The following is a 23918-nucleotide window of genomic DNA, read 5'->3' on the forward strand; positions in this document are numbered from 1 at the left end:
CTGAGTCTTGAAGGATAGTCATTTCCCAGGGAAAGAAAGGGGGGGATGGTATGAAAGAAGGTATGGAATTTCCTGGTAGGTTGGAGAATCAGTGAGGCATATGATTATTTGGTCAAAATGCTGGCTGCCTCTGAAGGAGTGCCTGTGCTTGAGGCCAAGGGAGAGAACAGCAATCTGATCCCTAAAACTTATCACTTAAAATAATGCAGAAGGCACACACACTTTAAACGTTAGGAATGAAGACAAAACAGAAACAATGTCTTTAAGAACCTTTGGACATTGAAATATTGCTAGACCTCATGGAGCACGTGTTCTAAATACTGAGCAATGCATATTTCTAGTTCATGAGCATCCCAAAGGAAGGGGAGCAACCCACTGGTACCTTCTATCAGTATGTTACTTTGCCCAGATTTGTGTGCATTTACACCAGATTTATCACCATATAATTACTTTGTATCAGTTTAGAATTATGTAAAGTAAGGAAATATGGTGGATTGCCTTTTCAGTTGCTAAGAATTATGTTAGCATCCATATTTCATGATCACCTGGGAGAATATATCTGACATCCTTACTGTAAGAGACAGTTGAGCCTTCTTCCTTCTAATTATTCTAGTCCCTAAAACTTTAGGAGAACATATCTGACATCCTTACTGTAAGAGACAATTGAGCCTTCTTCCTTCTAATTATTCTAGTCCCTAAAAATTGAGGAGAATATATCTGACATCCTTACTGTAAGAGACAGTTGAGCCTTCTTCCTTCTAATTATTCCAGTCCCTAAAACTTTAGGAGAACATATCTGACATCCTTACTGTAAGAGACAATTGAGCCTTCTTCCTTCTAATTATTCTAGTCCCTAAAAATTTAGGATCAGTAAGCTTGATGTCCTAAGGTAGGGACTTGGTGACAACTGTTTTATCAATATCAGACTTTCAGACACAGTGAATTTCCAAGTGCTGCTTACTACATGGGACACTGATAAACAAGAATTCTTCTGCAGAGGCGTGAACAAAATGGTATAACACATGGATATTAGAGCAAAAGCCTTTGTGAACAGAAAGCTTTTAATCTGCTCATAGTCAAGGTCATTTTATTGTCAGGAAATTGAAGTTTGTGAATTATAGACACAGGAACAAAGTCTGATCAAGTGTTATGGAACTAGAGGGGAGAAGCCCAGGATTAAGCTTAAACTCCCCTGTCCTGCAGGGACTGCATCTCTGCTTTATTCTTTCCTTCTCCTGTTTGGTACCTTGTTCTATTTCTGCTTTAGTTATCTCTTGCTTTGTAACAAATTACCTCAAAACTTATTGGCTTAAAACAACCACCACCATTTAATATCCCTCAGAAGTCTGTAGGCTAACTGGGCTCAGCTGGGGGTGGTTCTTCTGCTCCAAATGGTGTTGCTGGGGCTGTGGTTCTCTGCAGGTTGTCTGCTGGGGCTGTGATTCTCTGCAGGTTCAGATGAGTCAGGGACCCTGGCTGACACTCCCACATGGCAGGCGGTTGGTGCTGGCTGTGGACTGGGAGTCCCCCCTGGGATGCCAGTGGACCCCTGAGTGCTCTTTCATGTAGGTTTTGTCCCTGTGGCTTGGGCTTCTCTCAGCCTGGAGGCTTGATTACAAGAGTGGGCATTACAAATATGCAAAAGCAAAAGTTACCAGGCGCTTGAAGGCTAGGGCTCAGAAATCCTGGATGACCATCCCCACTGCATTTTGTTGGTCAAAGCATTCCCAGGGCCAGCTGCCTGGAGAGGGGAAATAGACTTGGAAGAGTGACAATTTACAGTTTTTTTTCCTTTTTCGTACGTGACTCAGTATGAGCAACATGTCCCTCAGGCCCCAGTCTTCACACAGAGTTTAGTTCAGTGTTCCATACTAATTGGATGTAGCCTCTGTGTCTGCCTTGTCTCCCCTTGTGGCTCAGCTGGTAAAGAATCCTCCTGCAATACAGGAGACCTGGGTTCGATCCCTGGTTGGGTAGATCCTCTGGAGAAGGGAAAGGCTACCCACTGCAGTGTTCTGGCCTGGAGAATACCATGGACTGTATAGTTCATGGGGTCGCAAAGAGTCGGATATGACTGAGCGACTTCCACTTCACTTCACTTCACTTTACTTCTGTGTCTGCGGCCTCTGTGTCAGCATCAAATGCTCCCAAATTCAGATGCTTCCAAGAGACACTCGTTGGCTGCTGGTTGTCCACTCACCAGTGGGTTGAGACGCCCAAGTCTTGTGTTACTGAGGATTCTGTTTGAGGGCCAGGGTAGGGGGATTATGTCATGAGAAGTGTGGGAGGAGTAGGCAGTGGCAACCGAGAGCATTAGTGCGATTTGGAGGAACTCGCAGATCCTCTCCATTCTGCCGAGGCTAGAGAGGTCTTTCCTTTCCACGTCCCAGCAAAGCTCTGCTTGATCTGCCTTCTGATCTCTTGCGTCACCCTCGCCTTGCTTTGCTTTGGTTTTTTGTTACTTCTGTGCACCGCTCTCCCTCCCGCCCTGTGTCCTTCCGTGTCCACGGACAGGAGGCCTCTCCTCTCTCCCCACCTGTCAAGGGTAAGTCACCTTGTGACTTACCCTTCAGACCTCAGCCAAGTGTCACTTCTGCAGGGGAGCGTGGAATCTTTTGGACCGCATCTCATCCCTGTTCCATCTGTGTTTCCTTCATCGCACTGATCAGAGTTTGTCATCTGGGGCCTGTGTGGCTGCTTGATCACCATCTGCCTCGCACTGTGGACTTTAGAGGCAAAGGCCCGTGTTTTCGATCCTCAGGGTGAGTGGCTGCGTGGGACTCCGCTGTGGTGCTGTCGGTTATTTGTGGTTTGAGTGATTTGAAAGTTAGAAGCAGTTGCCTCGCAAAGGTAAAGAGTAAGTGGAGAGGATCTTTGTCTTGATGAGAGAAGTTAAGAGCAACCTGCTTTGGGTACTACAGGGACATCCTTTCTCAGGAAGCCACCGCCGTACTGTGGTGTTGAGGAGTCACTGAAGTCCTGTCATTAGGAACACAGTGGTGGACTTCGCTGGCGGTCCAGTGGTTAAGAATGTGCCTGCGATGCAGGGGAAACGGGTTCAATCCCTGGTCTGGGAAGATTCCACACGCGAGGCAACGAAGCCTGTGTGCCAAACTCCTGAGCCTCGTGTGCCCTAGAGCCCGTGCTCACAACAAGAGGCCTGTGCACTGCAATGAAGAGCAGCAGCTGCTGTCTGCAACCAGAAAGCCCGTGCCCAGCAAAGACCCCGCACCACCAAGAAGAAAGCGACAACAGCAGCAGCAAAGAAGATACTGTAGAGGCCGTGTGGTAGTTTCTGGAATGTAGCAGGGACTCCTGCCTAAAAACAGACAATAAGTGCCTAATTAAAAGCTAGCTTCTTTTTTCTTTTTTGCTTCCAGCCCCCTGTGGCCCCAGTTCCATACACAGAGGTTTCAGTGGGCAAACTTGGTGCCTGTGGGGCCGGGACAGCTCATCCCATTCCTGCTGACTCTCCCATGAGGCCAGGGTCTTGTCTGACTGTAAGTCAAAGATCAGTTAGATTACAGCTTGGGATGAGATGTGCCTGTGGGCATAACCTTGAGATAACCACAGCTGTAACTTTTTGTCCAATTCTGTCGCACATCATCTAAAAACAAAGTGAATGTGGAAGAATCAAAATGGCAGAAGAGAAATAGAAAGAGTAAGAAATAACTGAGATTCTGTTTTACTCAAAGATTCTGTATACTATGAATTCTAGGGTTTTTCAGTTCCACACTTTCAGAGATTAAGATGGAGGGTAATATTGTTGCAGTTAATTTATTTCACTGAAATAACTTAATTCAGTAAATATGTATTGAATATTTGTGTCTTAGTGGAGGGTGTAAGAACAAATACAAGTTGGTCCATGACCTTGAAGTTTACATCTGCCACAGAAACATGGTATGTGTCTGTGCCGCTAGATCCTAATAATGAAGCGGTTGATAAAGAGGGCTGGATAGGACCTGATTAGGGGCTAGGGTAGTTATGAATGTCTTTATAGGGCGAGCATGGCGAGCTGGTCTCCACGGTTGAGTAGATTTAGGACAGTTTGCACAGAAGGGAGGGCACTATAGGCTGGGAAAGCACCGTGTGTGAAAGTTAAGGGTGAGAGAAGGAACAGGAAGGCCCTGTCACTCTCCAAGGGCAGTGAGTGCCTGTGCCTAGGTACAAGAAGTTAGAGAACAGAGGGCTGTGGAGGGGCCCCAGCTTTTGGGTGAGACCCTCGAGGGCCAGGTTGAGTGAGTGAGTGATGGTCGCTCAGTCGTGTCTGACCCTCTGCAATCCCATGGATTATAGCCCGCAAGGCTCCTCTGTGCATGGGACTTTCCAGGCCAGATACTGGAGTGGGTTGCCATTCCCTTCTCCAGGGGATCTTTCCCACCCAACAATTGAACCCAGGTCTCCTGCATTGCCTGCAGATTGTTTACCATCTGAGCCACAGGGGAATCCTAGGAGGCCAGGTTACAGGCACTGAATGCTTGTGAGCAGGGGAAGTCACATAAAAAAATCTGTGCTTTCAGAACATTATTTTGATGATAGTTGTCAAGGGGTTTTGATGAGGGAGAGTCTGAAGCCAGCGAGACTGCCTGGGAGGCTGTAGTGTTGGCATCAGAGCGGTGGGGTTGTACGGAGGGGCTGGAGAAACAGAGAAGAAGGGAAGCGAACAAAACAGGGCTCACCTCGCACACTGCCGGTAGGAATGTAAATTGGCTCAGCCACTATGGAGAACAGTACGGAGGTTCCCTAAAAATCTAACAGTGGAGCTACCATATAACCCTGCAGTCCCACTCCTGGACAAATATCCAGAAAGGAGGAAACTCTAATTCAAGAAGATACATGCACCCTGATGCTCACAGCAGCACTGTTCACAACAGCCAAGACATGGAAGCCAGCTAAATGCCCATCAACAGATGAACGGATAAAGCAGATGTGGGACATATAAATGGTTAATATGTATAACGTATATGCATTATACACACATACTTTTATATATATATAAAAAATGGGATATTGCTCAGCCATAAGACAATGACATGTCATTTGCGGAAGTATTGATGGACCTAGAGATTATCATACCAAGTGAAGGAAGTCAGAAAGAGAAAGACAAATATCATGTCATATCACTCCTATGTGAAATCTGAAATAATAATACAAATCAAATTTACAAAACAGAAACAGATTCAGGCATAAAAAATATGTGGTTACCAAAGGGGAAGGGGGGTTGAGGGATAAATTGGAAGTTTGGGATTAGCACATACACACTGCTGTGTATAAAACAGATAAACAACAAAGACCTACTGCACAGCACAGGGAACTGCAGTCAACATCTTGTGATAACCTACAATGGAAAAGAATCTAAAGAAGATACACACACACACACACACACACACACACACACACACACACTCATGTCTGTATAACTGAACCACTTTGAGGTATACCTGAAACATTGTAAATCAAGTATACTTCAGTAAAATTAAAAAAATACAATACTGCACTCTTAGGGAAGAATCGAGTTCAAAGGAAGAACTGGTAGTTCCATGTCTGGATTCCCAGTGGAGAAGACAAGGAAGAAACAAAGGGATACTGAGCCTGGGTGAATGGAAACTTAGTTCCACAATCTCCAGGACCAGGGTTGGGGATGGATGCTCAGGTGGCATGGACTGGAGAAATGAGGTGCCGGCAGCAGTGGCAGATAACTGGGTGTAGTTGAAAGATAAAGGCTGGGGATATAAATTAGCACATCAGCAGAACCCTGGCGACTGAATAAACCCACAGAATACAAACGTGGAGTTGTACCAGATATGTAAATTAAAAAAATAAGGAACTTGTTTAGTGAAACCTTCAAATACAGACATCTAGTCGACCAGCGAGTTACTGGTTGCTGTAGAAAGCACCCCCAGTTTCCCAGTGTGTGTCGCTTTCTCCCTCTGGTCCGCTCCTGGCCCCCTCAGCCTGGGGTCGGCGTCCCCCTCAGCCTGGGGTCGGCACTGGCCGTCTGGCCCGGCTCGCCTGCGTCCTCAGCCGACGGCAGTCTCGCTCCACACGGCAGCCCAGGTGAGCCTTTCTGTCCGGTCCGCGGCTCTGCTCCTGACCTGCAGGGGCTTCCGGCTGCACGCGGAGCAGGAGCCGAAGCCTTTCGGGGGCCGTGGGCTGCCCGGTGCCTCTCGTGGGGCTGGTTCCCGCGCTCACGCCATGACGCCGCCTTGCGGCTGCCGCTCCCCACACTCGTGGGCATGCTGACCCTGCGGCCTCCGTGTGTTTCCCCTTGGCTCGGAACGCTTTTCTCCTCCGTGTCTATAGGACTTGTTCCCTTGCCTCCTCCAGGCCTTCACTAGCTGGGCCTTCCTTTGCCCTCCTCTTGAACGTGGTGGCCCCTGCACTTCCGGTCCAGGATGCTGCCCTCCTTCAGCCTTTCCCGCCGTGCTTTGGTACCTTCCAACGCCCAGGCTGTTTGCTTACGTGTGTGCTGTCAGTCTGCCTCTCCAGAGCGGTGTTCAGGGGAGCAGGGATTTCTTCCTGTATCACTCTCCATGACAGCCTCAGTGCCACCACAGCGAAGGGACTCAGTAATCACTTGTTAGGCAGATGAACAAAATTCTGATAGAAGCTGCTTTTTCCAGAACAATTGGGACATCTTTGAGATCAACTGTCAGTAATTTTTATCTTCTTATCAGTGCTCCGTAAATGTTGAATAAGTGGATAGAACCTAAATTGTAAAAATGCTATCTCGCTTTATCTAGTTCCAGAAATTTCCATTGCAAAATGGAACCTTTAAAGGTGGTGCGTGGATGGGGTATGGAGGAACAGTTTCGCTTCATTTAGCTGACCTTCCACTTGGGCTTCAGAATTTACATAGCGGTTTGGCAATTCTTTCGTTATTACTGTGATTATTAATTGGATGCTATTTTAATATTTGGCCCCTAAACTCTCAGCTGATGTTTTAGGAGATTATACTATACAGGGTGCAGAAATTTCTGGGGCTGACTGCATCTGTTCATGGCCAAGTAAGGAATAGCATTGGCAAGGAACACAGGGTGAATTCAATTGTGCCTCTGGGAGTCACAGTAGAGATGGTTCATGGTCTCTGGGAAACAGCTGCCCGGGCTTCCTTCCGCAGAAGGGATCTTGATTTGGTTACCTGATGGGTGCTTTATATAAATAAAATAAACAACCTTGAGAGACTGGTGTGGGGGGGTGGGGTGGCGGTTGGCGTTAAAAAGAGAAAGGAAGAACCATGTGCAGAAATTGCTCTCTATTTGGGACCATTGACTTGAGAGATCCCTCCAAAGTTTGCTTTTGTTTTATTTGGTATCACTTTCATCTGTTCCCAGGAGATGCAGATGTCTTTGGAAGGAATGCATGCAGGAAAATAGGCTGTAGGAGGCAGAAATGAATTCTTGAAAGTTTAACAAGCTTCTGAAGGACTGAGCAGCTCCAAGAAGCTGGCTGTTACCATGTCTTGAAGCTTGAGATTTGAGAGAAATGAACTATGATGTTCCCTGACACCAAGATTGATGTGGTTTGTTGATGATACGACTAAAGGGCCAGGTTCTCATTTGTATTTTTAGGTAGGGCTTTTTAAGAGAGTTCAGACCCTAGGGAAATATGGCACAAAAGAACTTGGAAAATAGCAGCAGGAGATTATGCCTTTGCTTACCTGAGGGTTAAAACAATTCACAGAAAATTGTTTTGGGTTTTTCTGGCTGGTGAAAACACTGTAGGTCCTTGTTTTCAATACACTGTCTATAAAGTGTCAAAAGAAAGTTTAAATGTGACATTCCCTGAGGCTAATGCCTGTTAGTTGACCAGATGTTTAAATCAGTGTTCCTAGCTCCACCTAAAAGTGCCAGAGGTATATTGGGTGTTTGGTCTGGGGTCAAAAGGCACGTGAGAAGAAACATCAGAGACTAGCCTTTTTCGCTTTTAAAGTCTTATCTGTGTTTGCGCTCATTTCTGTCCTAATTGAAAAGGACAAGTCATGGGGTAACTCAGAAAGTGAACTTGATGTCCAAGGTGAGAGTGAATGAGAAACAAAAATGTTTATCTGGAGAGTTTTGTGATGAGAAGCAGGAAATCTGACTCCATGGAGCTCCAAAGAAAGTCCTGCCTATATCTCTTTTTTTTCCATTGAAAAGGTCACATCTTTACGTAGCACAGTTCTTGGAGTGAGTCCTTCACTTTCACTAAATGAGTTAAAACGTTTATATCCAAAAAATAAAAGATATATTCCCACCAGAGTTTCTTTGATTAGGAAAAGAAGGACACCACTGCGTCCTAAGTTTGTTTTGTTTTTTTTTTTTCCTGATTGTCTTTTGTATTTTTGACAAGTGCCCTAACTTGAATAATCTGGGTTTTAATTCTAAATTCATAGTGATCTCTCTTATTCTTATAAGATCATCAAGGTTCTTTTTGTTCTTGTTTTCTTCCTCTGCTGTTTACCTAGTGTTTGTAATTATCTTTTATTGAGGTTGAACAGGGGAGGGGATAAGAAGAGAAAATAGAGAACAATCACTCATGTTTTATTCAGTGCCCCATCCTGCTTGTTGATTTCTCCATCCATCAACCCATCAATGCAGTCATCCATCTACTCATCGACTCATCTGTCCATCCATTCATTTATCAATCCATTCATGCATACATACATCCACCCATCCACCCATGTATCTATCCATCCATCCATTCATCTAGCCACACATGAACTCAACTTACGTCCGTTGATCATGTGCTATGAACCAGGATCTCTCCCATGAAGGAGAGTAGACCAAGTGATAAGCATTTATAGTGGAAAAATGTTAACAATCATGTAAATTCAATCATGGGAAGATCTTACCACCTGTTTTTAGGGGTTTCGGGGAAAGTTTCAGAGAAGAAGTACTATCTCAAGAGATGCAGGAAGGATGAATTGAAATTTAGCTGGATGAACGCTATGTGTTTGGTCTTGAGTATGGTTATGAGGTGAGGAAGAGTTTCCAGAAGAAGAGTTGTGTTTCTGAAGTCCTTGCAAAATCAGAACTCTTCTTACTCAAGAATAATTCTGACAAAAGATGGTGGCTATTTCCTTTTATCAGCTAATATGGCGCCACCCTGTGGCCACTCTATAAACAGTTGGGCGTTCCCTTGGCTCAGCCTGCTTCGAAACTGTCATTTCTTGAAGAATTTTAACATTTGGGGCAGATTTAACATTGATTCAAATTAATGTGACACCATATTACTGTTTTAATGTCATATTATTTCAAAGCTACATAATTCAAGGTCACATCAAATAGGACCAAACTCTGGAGAGGTTAGCTCATGGCCATTTGATGGAATTGGAAGTAGCTCAGCATGGAGAGTGTGTAGACCAGAGAGTAATACTAAGCTCTTGAGGAGACGGAGGGGAGGAAGAATGGTGGGAGAGGCGATGGAGAAAGTATCAGGGCCCTGAACCAAGTGTCTGAACTGTGACGAGAGGACTGCGGTGGGGACCCTCTCAAGAGTGTTAAGGAGGGAAGGCAAGGTCAGTCTTAGGCTTCTTCAAGTTTTAATCAATGAAAAAAGCTGAAATTAGACTGAGGCTGTGTATGGGTTTCAGATACTTTCCAGGTGGCTCAGTGGTAAAGAATCCACCTGCAATGCAGGAGATGCGGGTTTGATCCCTGGGTCAGGAAGATCCCCTGGAGGAGGAAGTGACAACCCACTGCAGTGGTCTTGCCTGGGAAACCCCACGGAGGGAGGAGCCTGGTGGGCTGCAGTCCACGGGGTCGCAAAGAGTCAGACACGACTGAGCGACTAAACAACAACAAATGTATGGGTTTCAGATATTTGTAGAACATTCCCTTGATTTCTAATTAGACTTTGGTTATAACAATATAAACTTTCATAATTTCAAAATACTTGTAAGATTTTTGTTTTGTTTCTGAAGGGTCCACTAAGTGTCTTGAAAGAGACAATAAAATATATAGCTTAAGCTTAAGGAGATTGGATAGAGGCTCAACCCAGACTTGGGATGAAAGGCTTGGGGAGAATTTGGTGGGGTCTCTGGTAAAATGGATTAAGACAAACACGAGTGAGACAAAGCTAAATAGATGTTTTTTACTGGTATGTGGGACTTCTTAGAGCCTTAAATGCATTCATGTCTGCGTGACCTTTAAGATTGCAGCACGTGTTTTATTAAGGAACCTTCACTTTGGAAATAGTCACCGTCGTCTGGTTGAGAGCTGCTTATCTTTTGCCACAATAATGCTGCAAACAAACACCTACAACATGTCCGTGGAATACAATAATAAAAATGTATTTAACTTGCAAGTTTGGGAGGTTCAGCTGATCTTGATCTGGACTTGGCTGATTTCAGTTAATCTCGCTCACATGTCTCTGGTCAGCTGTGGGCTGGGCAGTCAGGTCTTCTGATCTTAGCTAGATTTGCTCATACGTCTGGGAGTTCACGGAGAAGGCAGTGGCACCCCACTGCAGTACTCTTGCCTGGAAAATCCCATGGACAGAGGAGCCTGGTAGGCTGCAGTCCATGGGGTTGCTAAGAGTCGGACATGACTGAGCGACTTCACTTTGACTTTTCATTTTCATGCATTGGAGAAGGAGATGGCAACCCACTCCAGTGTTCTTGCCTGGAGAATCCCAGGGATGGGGGAGCCTGTTGGGCTGCCGTCTATGGGGTTGCACAGAGTCGGACACGACTGAAGCGACTTAGCAGCAGCAGCAGCTGGGAGTTCAGCTGGCTGTCGGATGATCTAGGACTGCTTAGTTAGGAAGACTGGGAGCCTTGTCTCTGCTGTATGTGGCCTTCATTCTGCAGCTCGCTAGACCTAGCATTTTCTCCTGGCCATGGCAGAGCAGCCAGAGTGGGAGCAAGCCCAACAGCACATGTACTTTCCAGCGTTTGCTTGTGTCATGTTTGTTAATATCCTGTTGGTCAAGGAAGTCACACTGGCTGGGCCAGAAGAGCAGAGTGAGTAGCTCCAGGGAGGGACAAGACCCGGCTCTCTGCAGTCAGAACCCTGGGACCTAACATGACAACTGCTGAGCAAGATCACAGTCACTGGGAATGAGGACTGAGCTCAGACTGTGTGCTGTGCCTGGCCACAGACTGTACTTCGAGTTCTGATAAGCAATCTCACAGATAGCTGTCTGGGCCAGGTCAAGTGAGAGAGCGCTCATCTGGTTCCCAGCAGGCTTCTGTTATCTTTCTGTGGAACTGTTTCAGGACTGAAGGGGTTGTGGGCATCAGCTAGTTCCAGTTGCATTATGTTGGGAATGAAAACACAGAGGCCCAGAGAGGTTAATTGACCAGACTAAAACTGCACAGCTAGGCAGAAGCCAAACTTAACCTGGAACCTAGATGTTGTCTCCGGCCGTTGGGTTTTAGTAACCTCAAAGGAACTGTGTTTGAGGGGGAAGGAGAGGAGGTGGAAGGGACTGAAGTTGTGTTTACAGTCTTTGTATGTGAACAAATCACATTCTTTCTGGAGGGAGTGCAATAAAAATAATTTTTAAAATTAAAGTTCGAGGTCTTTGCAAGGGCAAAGTAAGTGGTAAAACATTGAGTTGTAACTGAGCACTGTGACCGGAGATTTTTTTGGGCAGGGGGAGAAAAGTGGGGGTGTGTCCTGAAGCAGGGAGGGCTCTCAATGGGGGAGTCATTTCCCTGGCTGGAGTCTTCCTCTCCCCTCCCGTGAACATTAGGGGGAGCCAAGTGTGGAATGCTTCACGGGTCGGCGTGTGGTCCTTGCACAGGGCTAGGCTGATCTCCATGTGCTTGCTGTTTCAGTGTCCCTGCTGCTGGAGCGGGTGCTGATGGAGATCCTTGGTGGTACGTTTTGTTTTTCTTTCCTCCGCCCCCTCCGTACCCCCAAGGACTTCTGCCGCATCTGAAAAGTCAGCAGAGGACTTCTGAGAAGAGAGGAGAGAGTTTGTGTTCCAGCTCTTACTTTGTCAAACAGCAGATAGAATTGTGAAGGCAGATGTAGCCTTCCAGAATAGGAGCTATGGTAACAATGATTTATTTGTTCTCTATAAATCATGTTTTGTTCAGGAAATGCTCCCCAGTTAATCATTATCAAATAGACTTGATATTTTTATGATGGAACTACTTCCACAAATATGACGTATATTCTCCTGATTTACTTAGAAAAGGCAGCAAGTCCCCTACGTGAGAATGAATTTCTTTCCAAGAGTGCGTTTGTAAGTCCAATTTGTAAGTAAGTCCAACATAGCCTAGGTACTTGCTTAACACAATCGACTATATAGTACTGTAATAGGTTTCTAATAGTTTTCACACAAACAAACATAAGAAACAAACTCAAGAAAGCCTGTGAAGTGTTACAGTACAGTGCCTTGTGGAGTGTGGTAATACAGCACAGCAGCCGGCATACATACGGGGCGTGTCTGCGTCTTTGAACGTTCTCTGTATGCAGGGGACTCACTGCAATGGAAACTTTTCCCCCACTTAGATGTCATTTCTTGAACAGTGTGGTGATTTGGCAACTGCCTTGTAAAGAGCTTTGTGTGTGCATTCTCAGTCACTTCAGTCATATCTGACTCTGCGACCCTATGGATGGTAGCCCACCGGGGTCTTCTATCCGTGGGATTCTCCAGGCGAGAATAGTGGAGTGGGTTGCCAAGCCCTCCTCCGGGGATCTTCCAGACCCAGGGATCGAACCATGTCTCCTGCATCGCAGGCAGATTCTTTACCCACTGAGCCACCTGGGAAGCCCAAAGAGCCTTGTAGTGAAAGGCATTTTCTGTCGTTATTTTGTTCGCTTAGGAGCTGCTAGAGTACGTTGAACTACTTAACAAACTTAAGGTTTGACAGATATACTTTAAAAAAAATTTTTTTTTGAGTGTATCACATGGCTTATGGGATCTTAACTCCCCCACCAGGGATGGAACCCAGGCCCTTGGCAGTGAAAGCTTGGACTCCTAAACACTAGGCCTCCAGAGAATTCCCACGTTTAAAGTTCTTGTACTTTATTTTCAAGTTGTGTCTCCACACTTCCTCACTGTCAGCTGAGTAAGTGTATCTGGGGGCTGCTCAGGTGGACCTGTTCTCAGACCTGTTCTTGAGCATCTCTTGCTCTGTTCCATTTAACAAGGAGCTGCGTTTCCCAGCCCCCTTGCTCTCTGGTGGCCAAGGAGAGAGATGAGGCGTCTTGCTGAGCCTCTTTCTGCTTCTCTGGTATCTCTGGGACAGCAGTGTCTCTCCCGTGGCTTCTGCCCCCCAGACCTAGCGGCCCAGCCTGGTCCAGTTCTGTGGGCTGGCCCCAGTCCCTGGGCTCTGTGACACCTCTTTCTTCTGTCAGCTCTCCTGCTCATGGTTGCTGCTCTCTGGCCTGCCTCCCTGTTCCTTCTGTGGCCGCTCAGCCATTCCAGCACTCTGTAACCAGGCTCTTAGCTCGAAAGCTCTGGAGTGGTTTCTGTTTTCTGGTTGTCTTTGACTGATAACTGGAGAGTTGCCTTCTCATGCAATTCTTTCTCTCATTCTGATTTGCCTTTTGCAATCTGCTCTGAGAACAACAGCCAGTTTTAACCTGTTTATTTTATGGACATTAATCTGTAAACGTAACTGAGTGATGTGAAAGTGTTAGTCACTCAGTCATGTCTGACTCTTTGTGACCCCATGTACTATAGCCTGCCAGGCTCCTCTTTCCATGGAATTTTCCTGGCAAGAATACTGGAGTGGGTTGCCATTCCCTTCTCCAGGGGATCTTCCTGACCCAGGGATCGAACCTGAGTCTCCTGCACTGCAGGTGGATTCTTTACCATCTGAGCTACCAGGGAAGTCAGCTGAGTGGTAGAGCAGAATAAGTCTAGAGCCTGGGCTCTGGCAGCAGAATGCTTGGGCTCCAGTTCCAGCCAGATCACTCATTCACTGTGTGGCTGGGCAACTTTCTTAACCTCTCTGAGACTCACTGTTTTCATTTGAAAGATGAAAGTAATTACAGTACCTATGTTGTCTTTTAAGATCAACACCTATGGAGGGGAAAGGAGGGATGTGGGATTGGGCAGAGGGAGAAGCTGAGTTGTGATGGAGTCTTAGCAGCAGCCTCGGTCAACCCCACAGGGAGCTCTAAAGTGGGTCGAACCTTTATTCACTGATGTTGATCATTGAAGGAGCTTCCACGGGGTGTGCTTGACCTTACGTGGAGCCGTTTTCTCCAGTGGAGGGCAGTTTTCTGCATTCTGCCAGAGAACTTGGAGTAGCAGGGTAGTCAGATCCTCAGACTCCAGGTAAGGTCTGGTCATTGCATGACAGTGTCCCTGGCACGTCTCCACATGTGTGCGGTTGTGAGAGAGTTAATCCTTGTAAAGGGTGTTGCTTGATGCCTAGTGAAGGCATAAGAATCTTAGGAATCATTGTTGATGGATTAAATATAGCAGTCCAATGAGTGGACTTTATGGTATCTTGTTAGGAATTTGGTGAGTTTTTCTTAACTTCCTGTCCATGATCTCATACTGGAGAGTCCAGGTAAAGCTGCATAACTGGCCTGTGGGTCAGGAAGGTTCCATGGCTTCTACACAGACATTATTAAACGCATTTATATTCTTATTTTAATGGTAATGTGATGCCTTTGGACTGCAAGGAGATCCAACCAGTCAATCCTAAAGGAGATCAGTCCTGAGTGTTCATTGGAAGGACTGATGTTGAAACTGAAGCTCCAACACTTTGGCCACCTGATGTGAAGAACTGACTCATTGGAAAAGACCCTGATGCTGGGAAAGATTGAAGGCAGGAGGAGAATGGGACGACAGAGGATGGGATGATTGGATGGCATCACCGACTCAATGGACAGGAGTTTGAGCAAGTTCTGGGAGTTGGTGATGGACAGGGAGGTCTGGCATGCTACTGTCCATGGTAGTATGAATGAATGTGGTATCTTTAAATATGACTTTCCTGTAGATTCTTATATCCTTATTTTTTGAAATATTCAGGAATTCCACATCAGATTTAATAAGAATTAACACAGTGCTCCCTTTTTGAACACTTAAGATGTAGCAACAGGACTAAGCATGCATTATCTCATTAGTTCTCAGGACAACTCTCTGGGTTTTGAGATTCCTGTGTGATGGTGAGGACCCGAGGTCAGGGAGGTTAAGCAATCTGCCCGTGGTCACCCAGCCATGAAGTGACAGCTGAGTGCCCCTGCCAGGGCTGCAGCCCTGGACTCACACGCGCCTACGCTTTTAACTACACATTTTTACAATTTATACAGCAGTAGGGGAAACCTTCTCCTCTGAAAATAACTCTAGCAAAGTGTAGGTGTTGTTTTGGTAGAAACATTTCAGCTGCTGCCATAAAAATCTTCTCCCAAATGGCTCTGTGAGAGCAAAGCTGGGCAGACTCTGCTTGTGTTTAAGATGCGTGCCTTATGGCTCAGCCACAACACAAATGATTTGTTTTCCTGGCCTTGTTGGCAAAGTGATTTAATTTCTGGATCTCCCTGAAGAAAAAGCCTAAACAAGTAAATTTCCTTGTAATTGGATGTTTAAAGAGGAACCACTTGGGAAAGTCACAATGGGAAGCCAGGTGCATTTTCATCCACTGAGTGATGCAGGGATTGGGGAGGGAGGTAAGTATCAGTACATGGGTAGAATTCACTCGGTGGTTTTACTTCCTAGTATTTTGCTGTTTTTCATCAAGAAATGATTTTTATAATAATCTAAGGCCCTACAAAGTGGATGTTTAGGAAAGTGGGTGTTCATCATTGTTCATGTTTCTTATATCTGAATAGAAGCAATGCCTCTTTTTCTGTAGAAAAGTGCTTTTTCAAAGTTGAATGTATGGTACTAATGAGAAGTCTAGGAAGCTGTAAGGTCAGAAATTTCTTAAGGTTAGTTCTGTGGATTCCAATTTCTTTGACATATCAGGATAGTTTGGGCCATACATAGCAAAAATATAAAGTAACTGTGATATAAAATGTAAAATAACTGTGAAAATTTGTGGGGAAAAAAATCAGAGTTAGGCACTCCATGATTTCATGGTATCATTAAGAGTCCAGGTTCCTGTCTTTCTGTCTCATCCTCCCAATCGTGTGGCTTACATTTTCAAGGTCACTCTGGGGCCAGATTAGTTTTGGCCATCATATCTGCAGTCCAAATGTGCAGAGAAAGGAGCCCTCTTAGTGTAGGCAGGTTGGTCAGTTTCTGCAGCCTTCCTGAATTCCATAAAACGCTTGCATTTGTATTTCACTGGCCAGCACTAACCTAGCTGCAAGAGAGCCTGGAAATGTGATGTTTAGTTGAGCATATTTGAGGCTGTCTTACTGATGAAGAAGAGAAGATGGATATTGAGTGATGATGGGCAATTTGTGCCACATTTAGGACCATAATACATATGTCTCAACTGAAAATGTAGACATGTCGGTGTAAATGTTAAAAGGTGACTTTAGTTCTTTTGTGTCATTTGCATCATCCTCAGCATCTTTTGTGGCCTGATGTGCATCAGAACATACAGAGGTGTGCAGTGTGCTTGACTCTGGCACCCTTTACTGGAGGAAGTAGTATTTGAGAAGCACACTTTCTTCATGTCATTCAGTAAATATTGATCAACTGTTGTGTGCCATGCACTGTGCCTAGGGGTTATAGCGTTTCCACATCTATTTGATCACCTCCTCCACTCCTATACCCCACGTAAAACTTACTAACACCTCAAGAAGTGTACTGTCTTATGGAGCTAGTTTGCTGAGTGTTTACCTGGAGTGCTCATTATAGGGGAAACTTTCATGCCTGGAGTAGGGAATGAAACAGACTGTATCTGTGTCAGTTGCCTATTCCTGTAAAACCCATGTCAAAGTTTAATACTTTAAAACAATATGCTTTTATTATTTCTCATATTAATGCATTGGCTGGGTGGTTCCTGTGGCTTTGGCTGGGGTCTCTAGGGGCACATCTGTGGTCAGGGGTTGGTTGTGATATGGCTCTACTGATCTTGGCTGGATGTGGTCCCTTGTTAGGGTGCAGCTGGGGGCTGGCTGGTCAGTTGGTACCCTGGGATTTCCTCCACACGGTCTCTTCATCTGCAGCTGTCCCAAGCTTCTCATTGAGCTCAGATGGTTCAGGAGAAAGAATGGAAGTGCACGAGGCCCCTTGGAGCCAAGGCTCCAAATTAACACAGCCTGACTTCTGCCAAAAGCAAGTCACAAAATTGGCCCAGATTAAGCTGGAGATCCAAGCTCCATCTCTTGTTGAAAGGAGCTTCCAGGTCACATTGCAAGGGGCATGGAGAGCTAAAGAAGGAGAGAAATGGGGCCATTTCAGCAATCAATCTACTGGTTTCCCAGGGAGGAGAAGTTTAGCCTGTACTGTTAGTCTATACTTTTCTCCTTCCCTGTTTCCACCCAACACCTCCAGTCAAAATTTCTATTCACTGAACTTCTTGGTAGCTATGGTAATGGAATTAAATCAGTTGTCTGTACCTGCCTTAGTGTGTTGGAATTCCCAAAGCTCAGCCACCAGTTGATGGGTAAGACTTTAGAGTACATGGGCTCTGCCAAGGGTCCTTTTGTGTTTAATTTTCAGTTTTGTTTCAGGTGTTGCAGAGGGGAAGATCTGATGCTATTTCTTTCAATTTTTTAATATTTTTCTTCTTATTAGTTTGGCTGTGCTGGGTCTTAGTTGCCGTGGAGGCTTTTCTCTGGTTGTGGTGAGCAGGGCTACTACCTGTTGTGGAGCGTGGGCTTCCCATTGCAGTGGCCTCTCTCATGGCGCATGGGCTCTAGGCTGGGAGGCTTCCGTAGTTGCAGCTCTTGAGCTCTGGAGAATTGGTTCAGTAGTTGTGGCACACGGGCTTTGTTGTTCTTTGGCACGTGGACTCTTCCCAGACCGGGGATCAAACCCATGTCTCCTGCCTTAGCAGGCAGGTTCCTTACCACCGAGCCCCTGTGGAAGCCCCTTATACTATTTCTTGACTGATACATTCTGTGATGTGCAACCCTCTGAACGATCAGTCTCCTCATCCATAAAATGGGCACATGGCGATCCTATCTCAGTGTATTTAAGAAATCATTTAAAACACACCACCATTGCTCATAACAACTAACGCTGACATGGGACTTACCCTGTGCTGGGTGCAGTTCTTCACAAACCTGTGAGGTAGGTGCTGTGATGACCCATTCACAGATGTGCTACCGGGGCCCAGAAAGGTTCAATGACAAGTCAGGGTGATGCAGACCGCTCCAGCCAGCTGAGTCACTTAAAAATGAGAGAAATAAAGGTCTTATTTTGACAGAATTGAGAGGGATGGGAACAATGACAGACTTTTAAAATGAAGTTTGGCTTTTTAGTACAGAGCCTGTCCTGACGGTTTACATAGCTATTTCTTGCAGGTACGTTTGACATTCAGAAGCAATCAGGTTGTATTCTCTGTTCTTTGCGGTATTACTGGGCTCTGCTCATCTTGAAGGTTACATCTGCAATCAGCATTAATTTCATTGTTAACCATCCTTCATATTAGTTACCGCGTTGTTCCTTTTCTGTTTTTCTTCTGTTTTTGAGACTACTTGGGTTTTAGTGGAGATGATAAGTTGTGAGATTAGATGGGACAGCTCAAGTTTATTGTTCAAGAAGCCGTATTAGACACAGAGAGTGAACTCGGAGCCCGGTTGAGCTGTGTGGGTCGCTAATCCGGTATCACAGCACTGTGCTCTGTTCTTCCCCATTTTAGTCCAAAATGCCTGTTGAACTGGTGTGGGGTGAAGAAGGCATAGGGTGTTAAATGGGAGTGATTTTTTGCACTACATTTTATGGTTCACTTAAGGGAGTCACACTGAACTGTTTGAACAAAGGGAGAAATTCCCCTGGAAGCCAAGGTCAGAGAAAATCATATGAAGAAAAAGACAGATAAGTGATGCCCATTTGCTTTTATTAATATATTTGTCTTAGTTCCTTTGGGCTGCTGTAACAATATCCTGTGAACTAGGAAACTTATAAACAACAGACATTTATTTCTTATAGTTTCTGAAGCTGGAGGTCTGAGATCAGAATGCCAGAATGTTCGAGGGAGGGCCCTCTCCTGGGTGCAGACCTATCCTTGTATCATCGTGTGGTAGTAAGGGCTGGTGAGCTCTCTGGAACCTCTTTTATAAGAGGAATAATCCTGTGCTCCATCCTCACGACCTAAGAACCTCCCAATCACCCTTCCTTCTAATATCAACATCTTTGGTGTTCCGTGAATACTGAGGGGACACAGACATTCAGATCATAGCAATATTCAAACAGATTTTTAAAAAGTTATTCATTTCATGTAGACTGGCTATAACTTAAACAAAAAGCCCTTTGCTGCAGCAGTATTCAAGAAAACAGAGCAATTCTTGTGATGTTGCACAATCAGAATGTTAAAATGTTGGTTGGAGGAACCATGAGTCTGTTTGTGACTACATTTTGGTTGGTGTCATGTGGATAAGGAGCGGCAGACTTTTTTTCTTTTCAATTCTTTGTGATTGAAATATTGGGATTTTTTTAAGCAGAGAGGAGAAGAAACTATAATGGAATTCAGGACACTGCATTCCATTCTGGCTTCTAGAGGATCACATGAGTTTCAAACACTCCTTAATTGGCTGCATTTTTAATTAAAGAAAAACGGAGCTTTTCTTTTCACCTATATAAGAACTCATAAGAAATTTCTTTATCTTGTAATTCACAGGTCAGAGGATCGAGTTTGAATAAATATTTACCCACATATATTTATAAAATACTAGTAAAAACTAATTTATGTGGAATTCTTGCTGTATGCTGTGTACTATTTTAGTGTTTTACTATAATAACCACTTTATCCTCACAATAGCCCCTTGAAATAGATACTGTCATTATTACTATTTTTATAAATGAAGAAACCAAGGCACAGAGATCTTAAGTAACTTGTGTAAAGCACACACCAAGGGAGTTGCAAAGCTAATATTCAAATCCAAACCATTGTAATCGGTACCCTACAGTGTTTCCCAAGTGTCAGTCATTCAGATACTACCTTCATTCTTTTTACCATTCTTCTATTCTTCTATTTTTATTCATATTTTTCACTTTTGTTTAACCACAAACATAAATGTATTTTAAAAGGCAACCTTAGATCATTACCTTGGAAAACTATCTTGTGCCACAAATTGTTGAGATAGCCAATAAAAATTAAAAAATGAAGACTAAATAGTGTCATCCAATCCTAAGTAGATGCCAGTGCCTACTGAAACTCGAGTCAGAGACCTGCCTTCACTGTCCTGAGAGAGAAAGAGGAGAGAGAGCCAAGATTAGAGTGAATCTGAAGACAAAGTTAGGGCTGTCTTTAATGTCATCCTAAGGGGGGTATGTGTGTGTGTGTGTGTGCATGTGTGTGGTAGTGAGCAAGATGGATAGCCTACTTTCTTGATTCCATGGGAATCATTTGTTTAAAACATAAAGATGTGGTGGTACCTTCAGAATTAAGGAAAGTGAAGTGGAAGATACCAAGATGAATTCAGGCCTCTTTCAGTTCAGCCTGTCCAGGGAAAGCTATTGTCTGAATTATTAACCCTAAAGTCACTCAGTAATTCTTCTGGTCCTAGAAAATCCTTCTAGGTTGCTTTGTGGAAAGGACTGTGGGTATTTTTTTTTTTCTAAAGTTATTATGTATTGAAGAAAGTATAATTACCCCTGAATTTTAAACCAAACTACTTAGAAAATGGCCTTACATTAAGTCTTGCTTCAACCTTGACACATACCTAGTGGTTTGAAACATTAGAGTCTTAGTCCTCTTTCATACAGATCTATCTTATTTATATCTATCTATCTATATATATTGCTCTTCATCATTAATTTAGAGTTGTTATATTTTGATTATGGTAAGAAAAGCAGAAGGGGCTTTTCATCTGCCAGTTTAACCTTAATGATGAAACTCCAAGTGTTTTTAAGTAATGAAAAGGGATCTTCCTTTTAATTCACAGGTCTCTTAAAAGCAGCTCATAGACATCATTAAGACTCATCAATGTGAACAATAAATTAATCTGCATCTGAAGTTTTTACTGATTCCCTGATCACATAATTTCTACATGTTCTGATTTCACTTTTTGGATGTTTTATACATTATATGAATTCTTAATCAAGATGAATGTATAAGCAGTGCCCTTTTACACAGGCTGAGAGAATACTACTTGACGAAAGTTTTAGCGGAAGGTGATGAATGAAACTGGCTGCATCTTACCCAGAATCCCTATTTCCATTTTAAAATAGTACAAATATTAAATATTAATATAGCTGCAAATAGGCAGCATGATGTGGAATATGACTTATGTGGCTGGTAAACTATTTCCTGTTCAGTGTGCCAGTGAACTTTGGAAAACTTCTGATAGATGTTAGGCCTAGTTAGCTGCTCAGAGTTTGAGAACAGAGGTAGGCAGCTTGGGGAAGAACAGGGGAACATCTGTCTGCACTGAAGCTGCTGTGGGACTGTATCTCCAGGGGCAAGCACTGCAGTCCAGTTGGGACAGCATGGTGGGCTGGATGGGCCACTGTTCGGTAGCAAAACACAGACCTCTTCATCTGCAGGCTCATGGAAGGTGATGTGGTATGCTTTGTCCGATCAGTCAACTGTGGCCAGGGGTGGATTCTAACAGTTCAGCTGGGGTTCATTTATTTAGGTATCATTGATTTATAGTTGTGTTAATTTCTGCTGTGTTAATAAAACAGCAAAGTCATTTTATATATGTAAAATGATTTCTCTTAGGAAACTGAACAGAGTTCTGTGTGCTGTCCTGTAGGCCCTTGCTGTTCATCCCTTCTATATATCAACGCTTCCATCTGCTAACCCTGGCCTCCCACTCTGTCCCTCCCCAGGCCCTCTTCCTTGGCAACCACCAGTCTGGTCTCTATCTCTGTGCGTCTGTTTGTTTTTCATAGATAGGTTCATTTGTGTCCTATTTTGAATTCTACGTATAAGTAATATAACGCGGCATTTATTTGTCTCTTTCTGACTTTCTTAGTACGGTACTCTCCAGTTGCATCCATGCTGATACAAACGGCATTATTTCATTCTTACTTAGATGCAGTCTATGGCTAGGTTTTAGAAACCAGAACTAGCTCTGGAAGTGTGTCCTGGTTTTAGAAATAAGATCAGTGAAGGTCAGGGTAGTTAGAGTCTCAAGGGCATGGACCACGTTTGTTTACTCACCAGTGGGCACCCAGCATCTGACATAGTACTGGGTGCATGGCAGGCACTCAGGATTTAAATAACGTGTCAGATCAATGAGGGAACCGAGTTATATTGGGCAACTAATGTTTTTGGCATCATAAATCATTTTTGCTTGGTGAGAGGAAACCCTAGCAGAACTATGTGTGTTTTAGAGCTTTCTGAAGAAATAGAATCAAACAGTTTGGGGAACTGAAAAAGAAAACAGAGAGTTATCTTGGAGTGAGTGGTTGGTTTCCCACAATATGTTTCTCTGATTGAAAGAGATATTTCCAAGCTCTTTTTGGACACAGAGAAAGAGATTATGACTTCTGTCCCTTTCCTTTCTGTCTGTGCAGGAAGAAAGAGCCTGTCAGGATTTAGAACAGAGAGAAGCCATGTGGAAAACATAGTTCTCTTCTGGACTGTGGGTCTCGAGGATTAACAGAACATACTAGGAAATAAGGTTCTTTCTCTTGGGAAATTACTAGTGCTGGCAGCTTGAAATAGCATGAGAAGGCATTTCATCGGAGGCAGGTCTTCAGGTAGCATGCCTGAGAGGGTGTGAGCCTGAGGGAGGGAAACGGAAGGAAAGGCAGAGCTGTGTTGGTGAGCAGCTGAACCGGCGCGGCTGGAGTGGAAGGCACCCCGCGTGTTCTTAGTGCCGACTGTGTGCCAGGCCATGGGACATACGCATCAATATTAACTGTTTTGAGACAGCTGTTATTTTGGATGTGTTATATTTTTCCGAGAGATGCTGTTATCCCCATTTGACACAAAAGGAATCTGAAGTTTATTAGGAAGCCTGTGATTAGTCTAAAGATGTGTTAATAGCTAGAACATATAGTGGGGCTGAGGTTTGAACCCAAGCCTGTCTGATTCAAAAATTCAAATTCTTTTCCCAGGTGAAGCTATTCCTTGCCTTTCTTATGATTGTATTCTGTATTTAGCAATTATCTCAAGTGATTCATAGCATTTACCAATTGTAAAGGAAGAGTTCTGTTTTTACAGGGAAGGTAATGTTGGATTGCAGACTCAGTGTTTAGATTTTCAGCCACGTGTGTGTGTGTGTGTGTGTGTGTGTGTGTGTGTGTGTGTAATGGGGGATATCCGGGTGGTCCAGGTCCTTCACATTCAAAGCCTTCTCCCGGGCCTGGCCACATCAGCATCATTGTGAACTTGTTAAAATGCAAGATCTCAGGCTCCACAGCCAACCTCTAGCACAGTCTGCATTTTTCAGCAAAATTCCCTTGGTGACTTGTGCGCACATGAAAGCTTGAGAAGCTCTGTGGAAATGACTGTGATGATTCCCACGCAGATGTTTGAGAGGCTGGCATATCATGTGAAAACAATACTAGTTTGTGACAATCATGAGTTATCATCCCAGTTTATTGAGTACTTACTATATGCCAGATGATATAGTGTTTTATGTAGATTTTCTTATTTTAAAAAATTTCACTTACCCTGTGCTGTGGTGATTTTGATCCTCTATTAAATGTGAGAAATCTGAATGTGAGAGGTTAAGTAACTCGCCCGAAATTAAGGAACTCTGATGCCAACCCAGGTATGTCAGGTCCCAGCTTCATGCTGTCCAGTTTAACTACACACTGGATCACCGGTGTCTGACTGGTCATGATAAGAAAGTGAATTACAGCACAGAGCACTGCCAGTTCATGAATAATGTTCTCTGACATGTATTTCACTTTACTGATTCTAAATGGTGAGACAAAATAAGGTAGTCTCTTTTGAATGATATCTGATATTGCTTAAACCATGAGTTGCCTGTTTTTTCCTTGGA

General features: G+C 44.2%; 1 protein-coding gene across 5 annotated transcripts in view; it reads left to right on the forward strand.

The window, feature by feature from the left end:
- The window catches only part of PLCB4 (phospholipase C beta 4), a 482736-nt gene that overhangs the window by 88838 nt on the left and 369980 nt on the right, over positions 1-23918 (forward strand). The gene's annotated exons all lie outside the window — the stretch shown is intronic.

This window comes from Bos javanicus, chromosome 13 (genome assembly GCF_032452875.1).
Source record: "Bos javanicus breed banteng chromosome 13, ARS-OSU_banteng_1.0, whole genome shotgun sequence".
NCBI lineage: Eukaryota > Metazoa > Chordata > Mammalia > Artiodactyla > Bovidae > Bos > Bos javanicus.